Source organism: Vicugna pacos, unplaced genomic scaffold (genome assembly GCF_048564905.1).
Source record: "Vicugna pacos unplaced genomic scaffold, VicPac4 scaffold_19, whole genome shotgun sequence".
Lineage (NCBI taxonomy): Eukaryota > Metazoa > Chordata > Mammalia > Artiodactyla > Camelidae > Vicugna > Vicugna pacos.
In genome coordinates, this window is record NW_027328740.1 from 52,462,361 (window position 1) to 52,487,168 (window position 24,808).

General features: G+C 42.1%; 1 long non-coding RNA gene across 3 annotated transcripts in view; it reads left to right on the forward strand.

Annotated features, from left to right (window-relative positions):
* The window catches only part of LOC140693104 (uncharacterized), a 47,743-nt gene that overhangs the window by 19,354 nt on the left and 3,581 nt on the right, over window positions 1-24,808 (forward strand). For 2 of the 3 annotated variants that reach the window (XR_012068760.1, XR_012068761.1), the window contains 3 exons: window positions 3,304-3,416; window positions 14,960-15,134; window positions 15,311-15,408. This is a non-coding gene — a long non-coding RNA (uncharacterized lncRNA). Of the gene's footprint in view, window positions 1-3,303; window positions 3,417-14,959; window positions 15,135-15,310; window positions 15,409-22,030; window positions 22,155-24,808 lie in introns of all 3 variants that reach the window. The other variant, XR_012068762.1, reaches the window with a different exon arrangement.

Here is a 24,808-nt window from a genome sequence, read left to right on the forward strand (position 1 = left end):
TTTTTAAGTAAAGCAAAAAAATATTAACTTTGACACTGGAAAAGACAAATCTCAAATTTCCTTGCTGATCTTGCTTTCTGTGATCATGAGCTACATCATGTTTTTAGAGCCGACAGGCATATTAAGCTACTGATTTTATTTCATCAGATTTTAGAATACAGAACACATTTCAGACCCACTTATAGCACCATATGTGTATCTTTAAGGATATGTACATATGATGATGTCTTTATTATAAGTACCTTATTTTAAGTACCTACTGCTCTGCACCTCATTAAGGAAAGCTTGAAACTGCAGTACTTAAATTTTTCATATCACCATCATCCCATAGCATCTCTTTTGCACTTAGATGTTGTGTGGCAGAGTATTCTTCTGCTCCCTAGAAATGATCAATTTTGAAGGGGAAAAAAACCCTCCTCAAATAAATATACTTCAAATCACACACTTATCTGAACAATGGCCACCATTTTAGTCCACACCAATCCATCTACTCATACTGACTCAGAGTCCTCAACATAGACAATCCACCCCCTGAAGTCAGGATCCTCAGCACACGTTCTATCCCCTCCCCATTCCTTGTTGATTCTGACATACTTTTGTCCAACGCGTCCTGCCCCGTCTCTTCGCTGCCTGACTGCAGTTTTTAATTTTTACCTTTGAGTTCCAGGCTGCGCCTAGTGATTTCCAGAAAAACACCAGACACCTGGCTCATCAGGAGGGGTGGGGAGGATTTCAGAAAGCTGTTAACCTAACTTACTTGCAGATAAGTGAGTGGCTATTGTGAGCAATCCTTCTAGATATCTGCCATGCCGACTGCATCCACCCCAGCAAAATAACGTAGCTCCTCCAACCACCTCTGCCTCCATTCATCTGGGTTTCTGCTTTCAGTGACACTCAGATGCTGCTGATGGGCATTATATATATATATATATTTTAATTGAAGTATAGTCAGTTACAATGTGTCAATTTCTGATGTACAGCACAATGTTCCAGTCCTCCATATTCACATATATATGTATGAATTCCTTCTCATATTTTTTTACTAAAGTTTATTACAAGATATTAAATATTGTTCCCTGTGCTATATAGAAGAAATTTAGTTTTTTAAGCTATTTTTATATATAGTAGTTAATATTTGCAAATCTCAATCTCTAATGGGCATTTTTAAAGCCACATCTGGAACCCTTGTTGCAGAAGAGTCTGAGAAATATATTTTCAACCTCATAGCCTTTTGGTTAGGAAGTTGGAATAAAGGCTGAGCTGGCTCACCTTACTTGTCTGCCTTTATGAGTAAAGGGGTCTGGAGTTTCAAGGCCCAATGAAATGTCCCAGCCCTTCAGCAGCAAACTCTTAAAGCAACCAAAATGCTCCCATCTACCAGAGCATGACTTGTCCTTAGACACTGCTGGACATAACCACCGACGCTGTCTAAGGCATCGTCTTCATCTGGTGCACACTTTCTTTAGATGTGTAATATCCTGATTAACAGGACAAGCTGGTTTGGATTCCCAAGGTCACAGGCAGCCTTCTGCCTGACTTTGGTATATATGTGTTCATTAAAGAGTCCTCTCTCACATCAGCTAGAGCTGCCTGGTGTGTGGTTTGCCAGAGAATGTGGGTGCAGTGCTCCCCACCAAAGTCCTACCAGTTGTTTTATTGCAGGAAGAGAGAGAGCAAAAGAGACAGAACACGAAGTTCTTGTCCAGCCTCAAACACAGTCACCCCCGCCCAGGGCTCTTGCTCTGGGACACACAGAAGTGCAGGTTAGCAGCGATGTGGCCCCGGTGTACTCCAAAACATGGTGTGGTTGTACTGGGCTATCTGTGTCTTTCATGGGCCCTGCAAAGTTCTCGGCTTCATGAAATGGGGAACTAAGGAACTCCCACCCATGGCTGTAGCTCCCAGGGTTTGCACCCTTACGGGTTTTGAGGTTTTACTGGCAACTCATTCTTTTTCACCGGGTCATTTCTCGGTTACAGGGCAGTCCTGTGACTTCCTTATCAGAACTGCTCCATAAATTCGGGATTTAGTGAAAGATGCCATTTTAGCCTGTAAGTTCAAGTTCAGGGAGGAGGAGGAAGACAGCACAGATCAGAATTGCTGTTTTCCTTTTTTTATTATTGTTTTCATAAGGCATCTCCTGTTGTCAAATAGACACTGAGCAAATGAATGACTGTTACACTCCCATTTGAAGGATGAGGAAAATGACACTCAAGGAGAGGAGGCAAACTTCCTGAGGTTCCAAAGACAAAAAGGGATGAGCACAAAATAAGATCCCTGCAAATTTCTTGGCTGCCATCAGCCTTTAGGTCAATGACAGAGTGCCGTGTGTAGTAGTAAAGTTGTAGCGTGCTTTCAAAAGGGTGCAGATGTCCTTGTTTTGTTGATACAATCACACTGTTTTGTCTGGGACTCTGAAGAAAGAGAAATGGGTTAGAAAATGTTGATTTCTCATCCTTGGTCCTTCCTCCCCCTCACAGATATGGACCCTTCCATCTGTAGCAGGAATAAGACAGCCCCAGCCTTCCTGTCTCATGAGATCAGTACTCATTCATTTCATTCCTGCCCACCTGTAGGAGATAAAGCACAGCGAGATTTTCATGTCCTGCTTCACTGATTCTTGTGAAATTAGGTGTTTGAAGATACAAACTCATGAAAGGAAGCTGCTTTTCTTAATATAAAGTGCAGTAATTTTCTTAGCAGAGAAGGAAATTGAGGATTTTCTTCATTGAAAAATCAATAGAGATTTCAAGAGCATCTGTATTTCTGATGCATAGATTAAAATGACAAAATCTAGAGGGATTACAGAAACACAAGGAAGATACCAAAAGTGTCTTTAAAGAGCTTTTCTAAGACTGGGCTTGTAAAGAGACTGTTAGTTGACAGAGACCCTCTTCTCACCTATAATCCCTCTCCTTAGGTTGGAAAGGGCCAGCGTTTCCCCTATGTGCAGTCCTGGTGCTTCAAGTGAGTTGTAGGGTAGGGCAGTGCTCATGGTGCTGCCTTCAGTTTGTCCATCGTAAGTAACCCCTGGCAGTCAGAGGGCGAGTGTGTTGCAATGACATGAACCATTCACCGTGCTCTCCGGGGTGTGTGCTCATCTCAGCTCATCCAGGCTCAGGTGATGGCAGAGCAGAGAGTGGTGGCAAGAGGTCAGCCATGAGTAGGAGGGAGCAACTGGAGTCAGCTGGGACCCAAGTGGCTAGGAGTTCCAGGTTGAATTCCCAGGATTTTCCACAGCTCATTCATTCAGCTAATACTTCTCCAGCATCAGTGATGTTCTGGTGTTTCCTTTGTAAACAGAACCATATCCCTGTCCTCATGAAGGTGACGTTCTAGTGGACATAAGAAATGATAAACGCAGAAGCAGATCCAGGTCAGGACACATGAGTGCTTTCTACTTTGGAGTGCACAAGGTGAGATCCTTTGGGAAGGAATGTATGATACAGGAAAATGTGGGGGAGAGAATGGACGTATCCCAGGTCTTATTTGGGTCCCTGGGATGCACCTCGTGAAGTGTGGGTCCTTGGTTTGCACAGGAACGAATCCAAGAGAGAGCCACAGTTCAGTAAATGTAGATTTATTCAGATAGATATATACTCCACACACAGAGTGGGCTGTTTCAGAAGGCAAGAGAAAAGCCATGAGGCGTGGGGGTTGGGTGCTCCAGTTTAAATTAAAAGTAGATACACACTCCACAGACATAGTGTGAACTGTCTCCCTCAGCAGAGAGAGCAGCCACGAGGTGTGGTTGTTAGTTTTTATGCCCTCAGTATCTTCATATGCTAATAAGTGGGAGGAATATTCCAACCGCTTTAGGGAAGGTGTTGGGATTCCCAGAAATTGGGCCACCACTCACCCTTTAACCTTTTATGGTCAGCCTTGAACCTGTCCTGGCACCTGTGGGAGTGCCATTTAGCATCCTGCTGTATTTCAGTGAGTGTGTATTGAAGCTCAAGATCTACTGGGAGTTGACTTTTCCACCGTCTCGGTGCTAATGACTGTGCCAATCTTTTAATGGCTGTACCCGGCCCCCTTCCCTCCTGTCTCATGAAGGAGCTCTGGACTGATTGCACAATTGCAGAGCAGGGGACAGAGTGGAAAGAACTTTATAAGTGGAAGGTGGAAGGCAGTGTTGGTAGTAGAATTCTCAAGTGAATTATAAAGTAAGGGTCTTCTGTTTGCTGGGGGTACCTGGTCTCACATTAGGGAGCTGTGAGCCTTCGGGACTTCAGTGAGTGGGTGTCTCACTGTGTATACTGTGTTGCTTCTTAGGCGGCCCGAGGACAGTTGGCTTATAGGTGACCCATTCATTCAAGCAGGGGTCTCTTTGGGGATTTTCTGCACTTGAGGCTAACATGGGTCACATGGGGGGCAGGACCAGCCAGTCACAGCTTGGTCCACAGTCACCTAGTGCCCTCGCGGCTTTCATCCCATGGATGCGTCACCTCCCCCTCGATGGGGACAAGGTCACAAGTGGTGGGGCAGCTTCTCAGTGGCGAAGGCATTGCTCTCCAGACCCAACACTCAACAGCATGGATCCCTGGTGTTGGCCACAGTCTTGGCTAGATGAGGCTGTTGAGTAGCTGAGCTCATGAGACGTGGGTGCCATGCTTCCACTCTCACCAAGAGCTCTACTTTTGAAGGTTCTGGTCAGACAGCCACAAATACTCCCTAGCCCATAAACAAAGAACAGTCCCTTTCACTCGGGGAAGGGCACACAGAAGGAGAACGGATCATCCCGAGAGCAGGAGAGGCCAAATCAGTCCTGCCCTCAGGGGTCTGACAGACAAGCCAGCTCAATTCCTCTTACTAGTTGTTTACTTGGAGGATCTGGGGTATTTGGGTGACCTGCAAGTGTCAGGAAATTGTACATGAGGGCTTTGTAGATTTTCTGGTCCAGTGTTAACTCACCCCATTGTAGCTGTTGTGCAAGGAAACAAAACTTGGTGGACAACAGGCCATGGCCTCTGCTCCCTGGTGGAGCCAGGAGATTACAATGTTAAGAACGACTGCGGGGGCATAATTTCTATGTTGAGAGGCCAGATGGCCTTACATATCTCTCATGCTGGATGCCTAAGTTGCAAAGGGAAACTGGATTTCATCCAGCTCTCCAGCCAAGGAGGAGACCACAAGTGGCCTCCCCCACCAACTGTGAGCTCTTTGCCTCCACTGACAGCAGCATCTATAGCAAAAAGCTGGGCTACCACCTGCGTTTCCGTGTAAACATCCGAGTAGCCCCAGCAATGGCCTCGTGAGCGATGGTGTGCCCAAGGAAGCGCTGTGTGGGACAGAGGGAGGAGTGCCGGGGTCAGACACCGGGAGGGCAGGCAGGCAGTGAGGACATCTGTGCAGCGCAGGTGCCATGGAACTGAGCCAAAGGGAGGCTGGTTTTGGAGCAGGGAGCCTGGGCAGTGCCGTGTTGTTTGTAAGAAGATCCTGGGCTCTGGATCCAAGAAGTCATTGGCTTGATTCCTGACCTCAACCCTCATCTTGGGCAAATGTTTGAAGCTTTCTGTGACTCTGTTTCCTGGTGTCCCAAATGGGGACAATAGTAGCAATTACCTCTGAGAGGCAGGAGGGCCTTTATAGATGTCATTCCATTACGCTCACAGCAGCCCACGAGCACGGTGCTAGGTCCCCCATTTTACACGTGGCAGACGAGTAACCTTTTAATCAGTAATCACGCAGCTAAGATTGGTCATATTCAGGATTTGAATTTGATCCCTGTGTCCAGATAATTTCTATTCTCGCTCAGTATTACTGGAAGTCTAGTAAAGTCACAACAAACACTGCTGGGAAGTGGGAGCTTGAAACATGTTTGACGTCTTCGCCATTGGGGAGTGTTGAGTTCACGTTCCTCGCAGCCCGTCCGAGGCCCCCTGCGTCTCCGGCTGCCCCTGGTGGGGTCTGCAGGGCTCTGGGCAGCTTCTCCTTGTTCTCTACCCCCAAGGATCTCTGCTCTCTACAGGTTGATTCTCAACCATGACTGCTCGGTAGAGCTATTGTCTAAAAACAAAAAAAGGTGGGGACGGTTCGGCTCAGTGGTAGAGCCGTGCTTAGCATGCAAGAGGTCCTGGGTTCAATTCCCAGTACCTCCATTAAAATAAATAAAGCTAACTATCCCCCCAAAAAAGAAAAAAAGTATTTAATAAACAATAAAGAGTACAAAGGCCCCACTCCAAGCTGGGGTGCACTATTTTTTAAAGGCTCCCAGATGCTTCCCATATGCAGGAGGGTGAAAGCTATCCCTATACACCTCTTGTGAGCTTGTCCACTCACACACATTAGCCTCTTGAAACTAGAAAACTACTTGGCTCAGCCTAGAACTTTCTCCCGAATTCTAGACTCTTATTTGCCTACTGCACATCTCTCCTGGAGCCCACAGGCACCCAGCCAGAACTGAATCAGTTGTCTCCTCTCATGACTTGCCCCTCTTCCTACCCTTCTTATTTCATGGAATGGCACTATAATTTAGACACTGCCAAAGCCAGAAAGTTGGCCGGCATCTTTGACCTCTTCCTGCCCTTCCATCACACCTGTGGCCAATCCGTCCACCTGCTGAAATGTTTTCTTCTCTCTCCTCCTGGCAGGGCCTCAGCAGGCCTTCACATGAACCTGCCAATAGGCCTCCCTGCCTCTATCTTGTCTCTTTATAGATCACTTTGCTTGTCTCCTCTACCTTGGAGGCACACAGAGTCCTTTGTGATGTGCACCTGTGATCTCTCCACCTGGTTGCCTCATCTGCCTCCCACACCCTGTGCTCACTTGTAGACTATTTGCAGTTCCTGGAAGGGACCTGGCTCTCTTTGGCCTCCCTCCTTTGCATGCGCAGCTCCCCAGGGAGAAATGGCCTTAACATTATAGGTTCACCTGATCAATTCTAGGGCATCTCAGAGCTCACCACAGTGGTTCCCTTCTCTGGGAGAGCCTTGGCTACAGTTCCGGCTCTCTGCCCCGAGCACTCTCTGCTGACTGTTCTCCAAGCCCTCTTAACACGCCTCCTCAGCCATCACTTTACAATGAGTCCTGTGCTCCTAGGAGCTCCCGGAATCAGGGACTGTGTCTTTCTCCTCTTTATTCTCAGAGCATTGTAGAGACTCAGATACAATGGTGGAGGGAACAGTGGTTATTCTGCAATTTCTCTAGAGTTGGGGCCTAGGGGTAACAGTCTGGTGGGAAGAAGGGCTTAGGGGATTTCCCCTGAAGCCACATTTTCAATTAACATTTCATGTTGTTTTTGTCTACTATTTGAAGTTACGAGTCTTAAAACAGAATGACGATTTCTAAAAATTACCCTACCGATGATTGAGGAAAATGGCAGTTTTCCGTATTTAAGAATATTATTTTAAGTTTGTGTGACTGGGGTGGTGGAAAATAGAAATGCAGGGGCTACTAAAGCATTTTCATCCCCTTCCCCACCCTCAGGTCCTTTGGACAGAAGAGACAGAGGGATTTGTCTTTCCTTCTACAAATTTTTATAGTTGACTCCCATTTTTTCACATGCGCCTTCATTATTGTGGCCTCCTTTTCATCACAGACTAGGTGCCCATTTGTCTTGAACTAAGTCCCGGTCACTGCTCCCCCTTCCTGTTGGGATGTGCACAAAGAAGCATGGCTCTCATCCTAAAGTCAGAAAAAGGGTAGAAGAAGCAGGGAAACATTTGTTGAGGTGCCATCAGTGTTTGAGCAGTGTTTGAGCAAGGCATTTTACATAATTGGAAATGTAAATTTATTGCTGCCACTTCTGCTGCAAAATTAAAAAAATAAAACTATATATCTTTGTATCAACATTTCAGAGCTATGAAAAGATGATTTCTGAGTCATCTGTATTATTGCTTCTTTCCATCAGCTGAGATAATTCAGAGCTGCTGGTGCTTGCAGTCAGCAGCAGCAGGACAGTATGTTGTGAGCATGAATAACACTTGGGAAAAAAATGCCTTTACTAGGAGCATCTGAAAATGTCTCCAAATATAGATTTAATAAATTGAATCACAGATCTACAGAATGTTGGCACTGAAAAAGTCTGGAGGGAGCAGGTCAAACTCCTCTTTTTATAAATGGAAAAAAATGAGGTTCAGCTACCAATAGAAAGTGACATCTGTCTTTACAATGTAATAAGCTTCTAATAATCCCCATTATGAATTGTTCCCATTGTTTACAACTGAAGATGGGGGTAAAGCATATATTGGTGAAAGACTGTACATTCAGAGATGAAAGCTGAAACTTAGACAAAATTAGATTTTCATAATGCTTTTGAGTCCTGAAAAACAAAAACTTATCATATTGGCAGCATACAAAAAATAGTGAAGAAAAGTTTTTGGTCATTTAAACTGCCAAGTTTAAATTTAAAATTGCCAGCTAATAAGTTTAAATTTTCATTGGAACATGCTTGTTGAAAAATTGAAGATGAAGACTCATTTAACTTTATCGTTCTTCCTTATTTAAAAAATTTCCTTATTATGTTTTTTTTTAGTTTTTTATTTGAAGTATTTTGCTTTACTTGTGAAAGCATGCTCCATTGTTTAGAGAGGCCAGCTTTGTGGTAGTGAGATCTTGCGAATGAAGTTGCCTAAATTCATATTTGAACACAGCAGCTTGCTTCCTGAGTGATTTTGGACAACTTATCTTCTCTGTGCCATAGTTTCCTATAAAATAAGAAAAAGAGAGTTGCTTCTTCATGACAGTGGTAAGGACGGGTCGAAGTAATGTACAGAATCTACTTGGAAGGCTTCCTGGCACAGAGGAAGGGCCATGTACTTAGTTACAGCTATTATTATACTATATCTGGTTTTATAATCCAGGTAAATCTTGAGTCTTACTGATTTCATCTCTTAAAAAATTCTAAATATAAACTCTAAAATGGAAACTCTTAAACTTCATAGTTGTAGCTAATTAACACATAAAGCTCAACGAAGAAACACACAGTGGAGACCATTTAGCTGCAGACACCTGTGATACTTTCTGTCCTGCACAGACTCTAAGCTGCCACTACCGTCACTTCTGAGATCAAAGGCAAACTAAGGAATAGAGCTTTAAATCTTGGCCTCGTCAGGTGCTCAGACCATGGCAGGGAAACAGTTTACTGTTCACATGTGCATTTTCAAAAAATAGTATTTAAACGAACACTGTACATATTTTGTTGTGTGTTTGACATCGTTAACAGAAAAGAAAAGAAAAGAAAAAACAGGAAAAATCCCATGCATTTACAAATAAGGAGGCTATGTCTGAAAATTATTATTTTTTTATATTATGTTTAGGATTTAGTGACCAGTTAGGAGAAATATCATTTCATTGGTGTAATCCCTTGATTGACTGAACATGCTTTTTTAATTAGGAAGAAGAGCGTGTTCCATTTACCACCCGGGGAAAGGTGTATACATATAAACCTTTGTGCAAGTGCTCTTTTCTGTGTAAGAACCTACCACAGACTTTTAAAATCTAATGTGAAATGCTGAGAAAAATGAAAGTCAAGCTGGGAACTATGTAGTCTCATAGAGAAAACTTTTTCCAGAGAACATCTGAGCCAACGCAGGGCGCCACTCTGGAGGTTCCACAGTCTCTTCTGTACACAGTGCTTCCCCCAATTCTTTTCACCTCATTTGTTCAAATCAGATCAGTGGTTTAGGATTCTCCAGGGTCTGATTAAGAGACCAGATGGAGGCATTAAGGGTTCTAAAATTTTCCAACAGTAACAACCAAGGTAAAATATCTAAGAATAGCCTAACAAAAGGATAGTAGGAACTATCTAAAAATAAAAGTAGAAACTACTGAAAGATATAAAAGTTTCTTTAATCACATGATTCTAGATTAAAAGATCATATCTCCAAAATATCAGAAGTTATAAAATTGATTTGGGTTTATTGTGAATAAAATCATATTAGTAATATAATAATTAATAAGATAATGAGAGTTTTACTAGTTCAAGAATAGCCAGATTAGAAAATAGGGCAGGAAGTCCAGATATGGGCTCTGATATCAATAATAATTTAATATAAGAGATGGAAGACATTACAAATCAGGGAGATAAATAAAGGTTATTCAGTGAATGGAGCACTTGTTATCTACTTGGGGGGAAAAGAAAAGATTGAAATCATACAGTGAACCATATATTATGATAAATTCCAGAAACATTTAAAAAGTAACACAATTAGAAAAAAAAACTAGAAATAAATATGGATGAGTATACAACCTCTAGATGAACAGTAAGTTTCAGAGGAAAGTATACAAAGATTTCCATGCATCAGAAGCATCCTAATTTTAAACAAAACACCAGAGGATGTTATTTGTTTACAAATCCGACAAGGGGCTAATTCCTTCAATACATAGAGAGTTCAGATCACTTCAAATGTAACATCAAAATATCTCAGGAGCGTAGAAGGCAGAGAAGATGAACACACATTCACAAAGGAAAAAATAGATGTCACACTTCAATGGTAATTCACTCAGTGCACATCAAAATGAAATAGTTTTCCACCTCTCAAGTGAAACAGCTCTGTTTATGAGGATAAAATGACAGTGATCACCAATCCCATGCCTAGGTTACTGGATAATTTTTTGTGAAGTATGGTTGATTTACAATGCTGTGTTAACTTCTGGTGTACTCCTCAAGCCTTCTTAGAAAGCAGTCTGGCAGTTGATATCAAGAGTCAAAAATATTCATATGTTTTAATCCACTAATTCAGCTTTGAAAAACTTTTAATCAGTAATTATTTCAAAATGGCAGGGAAAATTCAGTATGGATGCAAGTCACAGACATATATATATATATAAAATCTCAGCCAAAATATTCTTCCAACACTTCACAAAGTAGAATAGTATGCAGCCACGAAAAAGTGTGTCGATGAAAATATTTTATGACATGTCAAAGTGTTATGCTTATGATAGATTTGAGAATAAAATTAATATATAAAATGATTTGTAATATACAAACAATGCACCGTTCTGAAGGAATTATGTCTATAGGTAGAAGCATTATTCATTATTATTTTTTATTCATTTTCAGAGTTGGAGTCTTTTGATTGTAGGTGACAAAATCAATCTCCAATGTGTTTAAACAACAACCAAAAAATGGGGATGCGTGGGATTTATTGGTTCCTGTAAATGAAAACCTCAGGTCTGAGGTCTGGCTTCAGTCAAGGAGAGATACTCTAGCCCAGATGATGTCAAGGTCTGCTTTTGTCCTGTCTTCATTCTGTATCTAAAGATATCTCAGCATGATGCTTCTGGGCACTCAGTATCCCAGATCATCCATCCAAACCAAGACAGGTCTCTTTTGGCAGCTTCCTCTCTTGATAGAGGAAGCTTATGATTCACATGGGCACCAGCACGTATCTCCTCACATAATAGTGGCTCTTCCTGGGTTATTTGCCAATTCTCCAATCATGTGCGAGGCCAATAGAATGAGGGGTATTATTTGTCTTAAACCAATTGAGATCTACTTCTGGTGCTTCAGAAAGAGTGGGTCAATCGAGCTTAAATCACAGGACTAGAAACAAAATGGAGGTTACTTATCCTAAAGCAAGTTCTGGGTCCTCTTCTAAGACTGGGGACAGATCCAGGACAGCAGTTCTGTCCACTACTGAGTACTTTCAAATTTTCTTTAATGAGCAAATGTTAAATTTATGATCAGAAAAGATGATAAATAAGAAGAAACTTGAGGAAGGAGAATGGAAAGCTTTCCTGTTTCTTAAGAAATATTGAACCCATTAAGTGTTTCAAAGAATAATGGAAATGTGTCAAGTTTGTAAAAGTTCTGAAATGAATTAGAATTTATTTTACAGACCATGTAGGAGACAGTGCTATACAGTTAGTGTGTCTTTGGGTTCTCTGAGTATTTCAGTACTTTCACTTAAAGTTGCTTCATTTGGGGCAAATTGCATCATCTCCAGGTGGCTCTATTTCCTCATCTGTAAAAGAGATATAATATTACCTTCCCCACAGGGTGATTGTGAGGATTTTGAAAAATAGATGTGTGCTGAAGCAATAGTAAGCATTTAAGGAATCTTAACTATTATGTTTACTTAATACATAATTAAAAAATTATTATGCAGACTTTTAAAAAATGCATACTATTTAAATGGCCTTTATGTGCTGTACAAGAGAGGAAGGCTTAATATACCTTCTATAATACATTTTTCTCAGCCTTAACTAATTTTCACATTTAATCACACACACACCAAAAAGTTATTCCTTTCACAAGCATGAAGATTTAACTGTGAAGAAAAGGATGATGAAAGAGAGTAGAGGAGAAAATAAAATGCTTTCTCTACAAACTGATGGCTTAAAAACTAAGAAAAACACCTTTTTAAGACTTTGGTCACCATATTTGTAGCTAATACTTAGGTAGAGTTTTTCACATGCCTGTGGTTAATGTTTCAAATTTTTTCACAATTAGTAAATAATTGATTCATCACAATAGTCCTATAAATTGCTATTGTTATTCCCCCATTATATGGGTGAGGAGATTGAAGCCCCTTGAGGTTAAGAAATTTACACAAGGCCCCACAGCTAGCTTCGGAGCTGGGATCCAGATGCAGGAGTGTGGCTCCGGGAGGTGCTTGTAAACACTCCCACTGCTCTCCCCTGCAGGTGCAAGCCAGCGGCCCACTGTTACTATAAATAACATGATGTGGTTCACTTAGTCCTGAAATTCACATTCTTTGTAGCTTTCTCTCTGGGGCAGCCATCAGGAGCAGCCAGGGACACTGAGTACATGCTTCTGGACTATGACCAAGAAGGTAGATGGAAGGAAAACAGTTTAAAAATGGGATCTTTAATGTGCATTCTTCAGTGGCCAGAAAAAAACCTGCCTAGTGAGGAACTGAAACCCTATCAGCCACGTGCAAGTTATGCTTCAGACAACCCCGCTGCCCTTGGGTCCACGCAGTCAGATCTACAGTGGATCAGGGACATGAATCTTGTGCAAATGCAGGGAGTAGGAATAACTGCCACTTTAAGATCTCAATGAGTATGAAAAGCATGTGAAGCTTTCATCAGCAGAGACCTGCTGTCACTTCCACTGTTTCCCTCAGGGCATGCCCACAGCTTCACTGGTCCTATTCAGAATGAAGACGTCAGCTAGTACCTGCTGACCCCTGAATCGGTGATAGGTTCTCCCTTGAAAGGAAGAATATCCCCTTCATGGGTTACAACTAGTTCATAACCTAAGTAATTCTACAGATGTAGAAGGGATACTTTCATTGGTTCTGCTATCACAGACTTCCCTCCAAAAGAACATGCCAATAGTTACCCCATTTTCACCCATTAAAATATACTTAACAGGCTTCCTTGTTTAGTGCAGTTTTAGGTTTACAGAAAAATTCACAGAAATTGGAGTTCCCATATATTCCCTACGCCCTGCACACAGAGGCTCCTGCTGTCAGCGTATTACATTAGTGGATGCACTCATTCTTTTTGACATCTTGCATTCCTCCTCCCCTAAAATTTAACATGCCTGATATTCACGTCTCTTATGCATTTACGTGTGATTTATATCACATCTCACGTTTATGTGAGGTTTACAACACATGCATGTTTTCTGTTTAAGCTGGGTTGGGGGCAAGTTTTCTGTGTAAAAATACGATCATTAGTGAGTCTCATGCTGCTGGGTTTTTGGGTTGTCAGGTCCTGTTGACCATTGCTTCAGTTATTGGGATCATTGTCTACGGACTTTCACTGTTCACTGTATTTCCTGCAAAACTTCCCAAGAACCTGAGTGGAACAGACCCAATCCAAAAGTACCTGACTGTGCAGGTGGGCCACGCCCATCACTGCTTCCCTCATCAGTTTTATCATCTTCATGACCCTGAACGCCATATATGAGAAAGTGGCAGTCATGATGACTGACTCTGGTAAGCTCCTCCTGCAGCTGAGATAATTTCTACACAAGTTTTAGAACCAGGTCAAAACAGAGACTATCTTTTAGGCACTTCAATTGCAGTACATTACAGTCTTTAGTTAACTTCAAGTGTAAACGTATTTCCTCTAGCCTATATGAGAAGTGAATTAGCTCCATTTTTGCATTAGTAAAAGGGACAAAGGACGCTTTAGAATGTCCAAGCTCTGTGTAAATATGTCAGTGTTTAATAATAATTTCAATTACATTAGATAATGTACCCTACTGTTGAAAGTAAATAGTCTCTGTATTGCAAATAAGTGGAAGAGTGTCGTGGTTCCAGTGGGAGATTTGCTTGTGCGTTACGGAGAGGACAGATAATCACAGTTTTATGTGTCTTCCCCCCATGCTGTTCCTGTTAGTGTAGCTCCATTTTCATCAGCTGCGGCTTCTATAATAAATGTTTCTTCTCTCTGGCTTGTATCCCACCCAGCGGCTTAGCGGCCTAAGTTAAGTGCTTCCCACACATTGCATGTGGCTGGGTGGTTCTCCCAGTGGTCTGCTCAGTGGTCATCTTCTGAAAATACTAAGACCAATTCAAATTCTGAACTAGGAGGATGACCCGTTTTCTGTTCCCCAAATGCTTCTAGCAAGTTGCCCCGTGTTTTGTTTGTCTTCTTCAATAGTCCTACCTTACTGCCGTTCAGGGAGACAAGAGAATATTATTTAGCAGGATGTTTAGAAGTAGCTTTCTTTCAAATTACACCTGACAGAGGACAGTTCTTGCCCATTGGATACTGTTGTGCTTATAAATTTTAAGGAACGGATGACTTTTTTTTTTTTGCCTTGTGGGATATTGCGTTCTTAGTGGGAGAAACTCTTACAACACTGTGTACAGTTGGAATTAACATAGTGGATATGTTAAGAAATTCAAAACAGCTGATATGAAAACAGTGTGAATTGCGTTATATATATATATATATATATATATATATATATATATATATATATATACATACATACATACATACATATTTATTGTGTTAACTCATGTGTCCATGGCTTTGATTAGGGTCTCAAAGCCGTTCACAGTTTTACAGACTTACCTTTTCTTTATTCTAGCTGCAGAGCTCCCAAGGACCAGACTGACTATGAGAAAAACCCAGCCATGAAGGTGCTCTTGTTCCATTTTGTCAACTACTACTCCTCGTGTTTCTACATCACATTCTTTAAGGGCAGATTTGTGACTTATCCATGAGATCTGATGTATTCCCTGTAAAAATACAGAAATGAAGAGGTGTGAATACAGCTTTGTGTTCTGACAGTCTAATCTGTTTCAGGTTTTCTCTTAGTTGCCCAATGAAGAGTGTCTTTACTCTCTGTTCCTTTGATTTTTTTAGGCATAAAATAATGACTTTATTTCATGTTAGAGCTATCTAAAATTTAAATGAGATTTTCTTTCTAATATTCCAGTGTGACCCAAGTGGCTGTCTCCTTGAACTGATGACACAGCTGACAATAATCATGGGAGGACAGTCCATCTGGAATAACATACAAGAGGTGTTGCTTCTGTGAGTACTCAGTCATGTGTTCTTGGGGTGAGAACGGCCCACCAACCCACGTCATTTTCCTGCTTGGCCATCTCTAGAACAGGGGAGACTCTCTGCTTATTAAAGCTCTCCAGATAGGATGATACAGCCAACAGTATAAACGTACCTGCTGTTTAATAATTATGTTTAAATGCCTTCCTTTTTATGTTTAACATAAATCCTCAAGTGCTATAGTCTCTGCTTATTAGCCCACCACTGGGGACTGACGGATCAGAGCCCATTGAGAGATGGCCCTTTTTGGGGCCATGAACTAAGTTTTCCCACAACTTCCTGCAAATTTCTCCTCCTTTTATATATGCATTTAAAAATCCATAACAGGAATTTGTTGAGTGCCTAGTATGTGCTAGTCACTGTATTAAATGTTGTACATATATGTATGTGTGCGTGTGTGTGTGTGTGTACAATTTAATCACCCAAACAATCCTTATTCTTATCTTCCTTTTGCAAATGAAGATCCTGTGGCTTAAAGAGGGTAACTGATTTGCCCAAGCTCTCATTGCCAATAAGAGACCACTGTGGGACTCAGATGTAAAACCCTATCTCTCTGAATCCATGTTCGTCTAAGAACAGAGACTCTCTTGGGTTCCTAAGGCACAGGGTTACATAACGTTTTAAGAAACACTTGTCTAAAATAATAACTACAGAGATTTTGACTTATTGTTCTCTTCCTAAAAATGAGAAAAGCAGATGTTAGCCAAGGTCACACTGTCCTTTTGATTTTCACATAAGCCCAATCCCACATCAAAGTGGACTGTCCAGTGTTATCTGCAATTTCTGAACATTTCAAGGAGCTTACTGTATTCGCTTTCTGTTGCTGTTGTAACTAGTATCCCCAAACATCATGGTAGTAGGAAGAAAAAAGAAAAAGTCTCCACTAAACAACACAAATTTAAACTTGTAGTTTTCTTGAACGCAGAAGCCTGCTGAAGTCAAAGTGTTGGCACGGCTGTTTCTGAAGGTCTCAGGGGAACCTGTATCTTTGACTTTTCTGGCTTCCAGAGGCCACCTCCATCTCTTGGCCAGTGACCTCTTTTCTCAATCTCAAGGTCAGCATGTTTGTGTGCCTCTGACTCTGATCCTGTGGTCAGATCTCCTCTCCTCTCTCCCCTCTTTTGCCTCCTTCTTCCTCCTTTAACGACTCTGGTGATTACACTGGGCCCACATCTATAATCCAGCTGGTCTCTCTTAGGGTCGACTGGTTAGCAACCTTAACCACATCTGCAACCATAGGTACCCTTTGCCAGGGAATCTGACCTCTTCCTATGTTCTGGGGATAAGGACATAGACATATTGGGGGGTGACATTTTTCTGCCTACCACACTAACCTTTTTAAGATAATTTCTGGCTTTGAGTTTCTGTTTTCATGAAACTGTTGAACTCTCTTCTGTCTTGCCTTCCACACCAGCATTCTGCTCCTGGCCAACCTAACTGCTGAGCTCGCCCCTCTCTGTGGTGTCCCCCAAAACCACTTACACAAGCAGGTCTTACTGTTGTTTGGAGAATGGGGGAGAAACTCAAACAACTTGAATTTTGAAATAAAAAACCTCCATGATTTTAAAATCTTCCATGCCACTATAAAAAAATTTATTTTTTAACTTCGTTTTTTAATTTTTAAACTATTTAAAACTTTGTAACTTTTTTAAACTTTACTTTTTTTCTTATCATCCTTCATTGTAGGCTCCAGAAACCTGCTATTCTGCCCACCGCATCCAAGTTCCCTTTCATTGTTTCTCCTCCATTCCCTAACCTTCCTTCTCTCTCCCTTATTACCAAGTTTCTGTCCATTCTCTTTATAGGGCAGTTAAATTATTTTTTCTTTCTTTCTTTGTGTTTTTACAGAGTGAACACCTTTGGGTGTCAGTGTGTCCTTCCACATTTCTTCACAAGGGCTTCATCTTTCAGCTTCAGTATGGATTCCTGGGGTCTGTCTCGAAACCAAAGGCATTTCCCTTGTCCCCCAGCTCACTACGCCCCTCAAAAAAAGATTCTGATCTTCGCTGTGAAATGAATCTTTTTTTCTCCCTACTGTGCAGTAGACAACACTTACCCTGAGCTCACAGTCAGATATTTCCAGAGGAGTAAAAGTAGGTCATGTGCAAATAGTACTACTTTTCTCTGTGAAAAGAAATAGATCAGATAGAGGAAATACTTAACTCAGATTACTCAAAAGCATTTCCTGAAGGAAATAAGTAAATTATTGAACACTAAATTTTGTTGAATCTGGTTATCCGTGAGCTATTTTTACCAATCAAGAAGGATATATTTCCTAAACTGGTACTGAGCAATTCATGTGAAATGAAACTTGCTCACATGAACTAGTTTAAATTAAAGGATGCATTATAGTATCTGTGGTCTGTTTATACCTTCGCTTAAGTAAGCACATTTTTCTAGGTTCCAGTGAGCTGAACTTTGCCTCCATGTATTTCTAATATGGGCTAAAATATTTAGGGAATTTATTTTGAATTATGATTTCCTTTTTTGAAAACCAGGAATTCTGAATTGTAGCCAAGTTCGAGGGTGGCTTGTGTTTTCCTCACTGCCTCTTCTCTTTGTTTAAGTGCAGTTTCATTCTTAATTTTTCATATAAAATCCTAACATACCAAAGATCTATCAATTACTCTTGCTGCACCAAAGCTATACCCATCCTCAAAAATACATAGGAAGGGAAAAGAAAACTTATCAAAATTAGCGACTATTTTCATGCTATTCAAATATGTCTAAAGGAACATAATGAAATGAATTTCACTATATCTCACCTGCCTCCACCCCCCCAATCCCATGTGGGTTTCTTGAGTAGGAATCTGGGAGTAAATGAAGAAGGAGAGTGATGCCGTGATCCAGGCTCCCTCTGGGGTCTCCCCAGCACTTGGATTGGCACCTGGTATAACGTAGGTCTCAGTCCAAGCCAGCTGAGTGAGTGAGTGACTCACAGGCATCGAATGCGTAACATCAGTGAATTAACAGCATTCTTTGTAGGACTCAGAGAATAAGCTGAGTGCCCTGTGGCCTTCCCAGCCTCACATACTATTTTGATGTTGGGGTCATTTCTGGGAATGTTATTCTGTACTGGACAAAAGGCTAGTACAATTCCAGGGTTAAGCAACTTTCCTAGGGAAATTTTATGATAAAATATTAAGAAAAATAATTAAATGCCCAAAATGACATAGCATTGTCCTTTGGTGTTTAGATAATGTATGGCTGTAATTTTCTTACTTTATATGTTTTCTACATTTTCCACTGTGTGTATGCACTACTATATAATAAGAAAAAGCAAATGTTTAAAAGAGAAAATCTCTCTTCTCCAGATATGATTTGGTTAGAGGATGAGTCAGATACATATAATAAGAGAATCTTAAATACATGTGTCCATAATTCACTCTTTAAATTCAGGAAAAGGAAACTCAGGAATGAAATAGATTAAGAGAATCAAAGATACTTGTATTCAAGATTAGCAAGTAGGAGTGTCCTCAACAGAAATGGTGATAATCTATAATTCAGGGATTAAATGTGATAATGAAGGTAAAAAGACAACATGAAGTAGAAAATGCCACGTGGCAAGCACAGTGTAAAGGGCAATTTTCTATGATTATGCCAATATGTGTGGTCAATTCCCAAGGAAATGATTGTGTAACCCCTGCTAGAGGAAGAAAGCTTCCAGCCTTGGCTGGAGAGGGGGGAGGATCCAGTGTCTGTATTTTTTTAAATGTCTACAGGTGCTTCTCATGTGCAAATTGATATCCCTGCACGAGAACCTTAAACCAACAGAAAACCCAAAAGACCGTGGACAATGATAGGTAGACGAGAGCCCAAGCTTTTCTGCCACAGATGAGTGGTTCCACTCAGGAAGACTGAGCAAGAAGCTCAGAGTCTTAGCTAAGGACAAGCAAGTCGGGACTTCTAATACGACCTAATGCCATCGACAGGGGAGGGCATTTCAGCACAAGAAGGGAGCGCCAGGTGATTTAACATGGAAGTTTCACCCTGGATCCATACCGTGATTGATTTAGGTCCCGGAGGGTTAAAGCCCTGCTTCCCTGTGGCATGGACCGGATTCCACAAGAGGCTGAGACAGGAAGTATGAGGCAGAGAAAAATTCCCCCAGGAGAATCCCGAGTCTGGGTGATAGGGAGGGTGATGGACGAGCATGGTCCCAGCACCACCCCCACCGCAGGGCTCCGAGTGGCTGTGGAGCTGCGCGCCCCCGGCCGGACCTCAGACCTGCCTGCAGTGCTCTGGGCTGTGGCCTGGGGAGCGGCTTCAGCAGCAGGCTGGCCCCATCATTCTCGTAGGTGCTGCAGTGACCCCCAACCCTGTGGCCACGGTGATCCCAAGCCAAGGGTCTAAGTGACTTTAACCCTATTTACAGGTGACCACAGCCGGTTAGCCAGTGCTGCTCAAAAGGAAGATCCCCCATGGGGTTTTGATGTGTCAGGGGGGTTGCTAATACCTGGCCTGCTTTGAATCATTTCATCCTGACAGCAGCCTGGGCAGTTGAAGTTTCATCTCTCAATTTTATTTCAACTTTTTTTGTTGAAAGTATAGTTGGTTTACAATATTGTGTTAATTCTTGCTGTACAGCATAGTGATTCATATATATATATATATATATATATTCCTTGTCATATACTTTTCCACTATAGGCTATTAAAAGTTATTGAGTGTAGTTCCCTGTGCTATACAGAAGGATCTTGTTGTTTGAAACAAAAATTACTAAACAAAGTAACAAAGTAAGCAGACTAAACCTAGACATGTATATGACACAGTTGAGTTTATCTCAGGATTTAAATGTGGTTTTGATCTCCAGGATCTCTTTATCAAATTACCATATGCAAAGTGCCTGTGGAACACTTCTCAGAAATATGTTTTAAAATCATAAGATTTAGAGAATAAAGAAGGAAGATAATTATACTGGAAAGCAGATATCAAAATATAGAAATGGGCATTTGTGATACAGTAATATCTGAATTATTGGAAGAATGTGTTGAATAAGAGGATCCAGTGGTGGGTCTACTAACCGCAACATTCTGCCATAGCAGTGAGTGTAAATCATCTTCTGAGATCTGCAACAGTTGCATTTTGAATGTAAATAAAGTTAAATAAAAAATAAGCCATGAAGTGTGGATTCAGATTCAGGAGTATCTCGAGTCCATATCCCCAGCACTTCCCAGTGCTCCCTGCTCTTCCCCTAATGTCATTGAAAGAAGTGGGGAAAGTTTGTGAAGCGAAGGGCATGTTCCATTGCAAAGAAATCTCGTAGCAAACCTGGGAGCATGGCCAGTGAAAGCTTAATGCTGAGATTAGAGGCCGTGGGAAACCAAGCAGAGGCAGCTCTTTACAAGTCACATCATATGCTCTGTGTGTGTCTACGTGTGTATGCATACAGACGTGTGGGCATGTATGATGTATACACCTGCCTTTCATGTGAAGCCGCCTCACTGTCCAAATTTGAAATCCATCCAAACGTGCAGTGCAGTCAGTCGAAGCTCAGCCAGACGCTAAGTTGTCTGTTGTTGCTCTGTCTCTTCTGCTGAACTCCACGAGTAAACCACGCGCCAGCTGTTGCTTTCAGGGACAACAGCTCTGTAGGCTACAGGTCCATGCCTTGTTTCACTGCCAACTCTGATTTCCTTTCAGGAAAAATTGCCATTTGAAAAAGGGGAAAGCATTCAGTTGGCCCACAAGCCTCTGAGTGAGGAAAAAACATAACGTTAGAGTCAGCTCTGTGGGACAGCATCCAGAAGGGGGCAGAGCACTGGGCTGCGAGTCGAGGCTGTGTTTCTTTCAAGCTCTGCACTGAATTTGAGGTGGCATGCCACTTCTCTGGCCTTTGATTTGTTCAGCTTAAATTAGGGTCTTGGACCTGTTCTATCGAACGTTAGAGTATCACTTTTTTGCTCGGTGACCCTCCATGGCTCCGCAATTCCTTCAGAGGGAAAAATGCCCACATCCTCATGGCAGCCTCTAAGGCTCCACCCCCAAAACCACCACTTATTTCCTATTCACTGTGGCCCACACCAGTCTCCATGCTGTCTTTCCAGCGTGAGAGACCTCCAGGCCTGTAATCACTTTTCCCTCTGCCCCTCCTCTGCCCACCCCTTTGTTTCCTTCTTTGCCTTATTCAAAGGTCACTGCCCCATCCCCACTCCTCCCTAGCACACATTCCTCACCCTCCTTTATTTTCCTCCGCAGCACTTATCACCGGCTCACAGACCCTGTATTTCTGTCTTTTACTTATTTTCTGTGAGATTTTCAGACTGGAAAGGCCATGGTGGATAATAGCAGAGAAATGGGGGTAAAAAAGACAAATGAGGGAAGGCATCTTCTAAAACCTAAAATGCCCACCTGAAAAGGAGGTAGGAGATAAAGTAGCAGTAGTCTTAACAATTTTGGTAAACCCAAGGTACGTGGTCAGGACTAGTTTTCACAATTTTTGAGGGTAGGGAGGCAGCAATAAAAAGAAATTTATCCTGAAAACAAGAAATTAAATTCTTGGGAAGATGATGTGTTCAGCTTGAAATGTCAGTAATACTTTTATGACCTTGGTCTGATAATATCCTGCCTTATAATTTGATCTGTTTGACAGCTGGGTCATTAATCTAATGGTGCCACAGTTCCAGAAGCAGAACAGACCACCCCACGATGGGAATGGGACAACCGTCTGTATCCCATGGGCAAACTGGGGTTATTTTATGAATACCCTGAAATGAGTAAGTCATCAGTGGAGATTTCTGTGCTGTCGGTTATACTAGAATATGCTTTGGGTCTCAGAAGCATCGGTTACCGAGCCAAACAATGACCTAGCATACCGACACGGAGCCCGCTTTTCTCCATTAGATGCAATTATGCAGTCAGGCTTTCAAATAGGGTGCCTGTGTGTATCTTTGTCAATATTTATGTTGTACAAAGCTGAATGTTTACTGCCAAGGAATGAAATGGAATACTCATTCAGATACGTCTCCACCATTGATTCTCAGATCCTTCTGGTCATGTCGTTTGAAGATGAACTCAGAACCGTTACTAGATGTGACTCAGCTCGGGCTGTAGCCCGTGTGGCACAGCTGCTGGCTGATATCCTTCTAAACAGAGTCATGTGAGCCAGCCGGCCTGTGCAGAAAGCCCGCAAGGGCATCCTGCCTCATTGCAGCAAGGTTCACAGGGTCACCCCTTCCACATCTCACACCTGCCTTTGATATGGTTTCTGCCTGATTCCTTGAGTGACCTCATGGCACATCACTGGCTTGAATTCAAGATGAATTTGTTGATCTGGAGTTTCGGTAGAGCACACATCCCCTCCTTCTCCAATGTCTTTGTCCATTTCTGTACATTTGTTTGGGCTTGGTTTCTCTTTGGTTGAACTTGGTTTTGAGCTCTCATTTGCCTTTAAATTGTTGCATCTCAAAATAGATTTCCATAGGAAACGTTATCTTTTCTATTATGCATGGCGCACTTTTATCTACTAGAAGGCTGATGAAGTGCACGTTTTGTATCTGAGCCCTTTCAGCTCACCACTGCCTTGAAGTAGTTTTTTTTTTTTTTAAGCTTAGGAGACAAGAAAGGATTTGGGTCAATAGGCTTTGCATTTATGCATGCGGGTTCATGTCTGCAAAGGCACCCCTTTGTGCTTCCTGTTTATAAGTCTACAGATAGAGGGAGTTTACTTTTTCCTAAATTACATTCTCCCTACATAACAGGATGGAGTAACAGCTATTCTAGAGAGATTGTTCAGATTTATTTGTTTTCCTATTATCTAAATAATCCCTGATGAATTAGAAAATTGAATCCATTTCTGAGAGTAGGCAGTCTGTTTTTCTGTATTCAACGCTGGAGTGAAACTTATATTGTGTTCTTTTCATTCATGGGAGGTAGAATTTCCAAGTGCTTTTTGAATTATTTTTGTTCCTCTAAAATAAATTGCCTTTGGTGGTGATCTCCTGACCTCAGTTTCCTCCTCCCAGTTTTTCCCATGATCATTAATGTCACCCCACCTGCCTTTTTAGTTATGCCTCTTAGCTGCTGAAGGGGAACAGCTACTGACAGATGACCCTGGAGTCCTCCACCTGTGCTTCGTTAGGCCTCGCACCCAGCCACCAACCCTAGTCTCCTTCGCCTGAAGTATCTTTCTCTGCTTTTCTGCCTGGAAGGACTCTTGCCAAGCCTTGGCAGGGACCCCTCCACTTTTTAGAGATTATCTGCTCTCCTGTCTAGGCATGAATTGCACTTGATTCTTGTCTTGATGGTGCATGATCGTGTCCGTGTCCATTGTGCTTCGTGGCTGGACTGATCCTGTTGGAGGCTGTAGTCAGGCTTTTCATCCTCCCATCATTGTCTGGAGCACCACAGCCTGGACCCTGGGCCTCATATGTGTTTAAGTGACTTGAGCTTGGAGTTTCAGCACACTCACATAAAACTGTTAGATGAGTTGGCGGTAATATTGCCCCCAAGGCCCCCACAAGGTTCTATATGGCATATGGCTTTTTCTGAGTGAAATTTCTCTTTTATTTGTTTTAGTGAATTCCCCACTGTCCTTTGAGATTATTAGAGTAACCCTGAGTTGTTAACCACAATAGCTCTCCCCACACCAGCGAAAGATCCTGCTGTCTGAGAACTCAGACATGGGACATAAGAGAAATAATCTATCAGTCTTAAAATCTGGAAGCCATAAGATACCGTTTTGCACTTAGAGCACCCACAGCACAAACACCAGTCTCTCAAAAATTTGACGCTGCCTTCCCAGAGGGCGGGCGCCATAAGTGAAATGCTGTGAGGGATGAAGTGAGAGCTCTTTGTCTCTGGTACTGCCTTTTCCACCCTTGCTGTGTTAACTTGATCTTCCCTTCATATATTATGTTCTCCATTTAATTTATTGCAGTTAATATCAGTTGTTCTTCAACATCTCCTTGCACCCGAACCGTCCATTCCCTCTCTCTCCAGTGCTCTCCCACCCACGCCTCTCCTGCGCTCTCCAGGACCAGGCCTGTCTCCCCCACGCCCTCACCTCTGTTCTGTCTGCCCACCACCTGCACTGACATTTCCTTAACTCTGCAGAATGAACTTCCCAAAATGGCAGCTGAGTAACTGGGGGGGATTGTAGACCTCTCATCTCTTTACCGATTCATTCGTTTATCTATCCAAAAAACACTGAGCACCTGCTATGCCAAACACTGTATCAGCTGCTGGGGAGACCAAGACAGATAAGACTTGGTGTCTGCACTCCCCAGGCCAGGCGAGACTTGGCGAGTAGTTGATGGATTGCTAACCAGGTGAACACAAATTGGACTTCCTAGAGCTAGAAATATTTGAACTGAATTTTGAAAGGTGAAAGGAAGTTAGCTCTCTAATGTGTGGTAGAGGGAGTGGACAC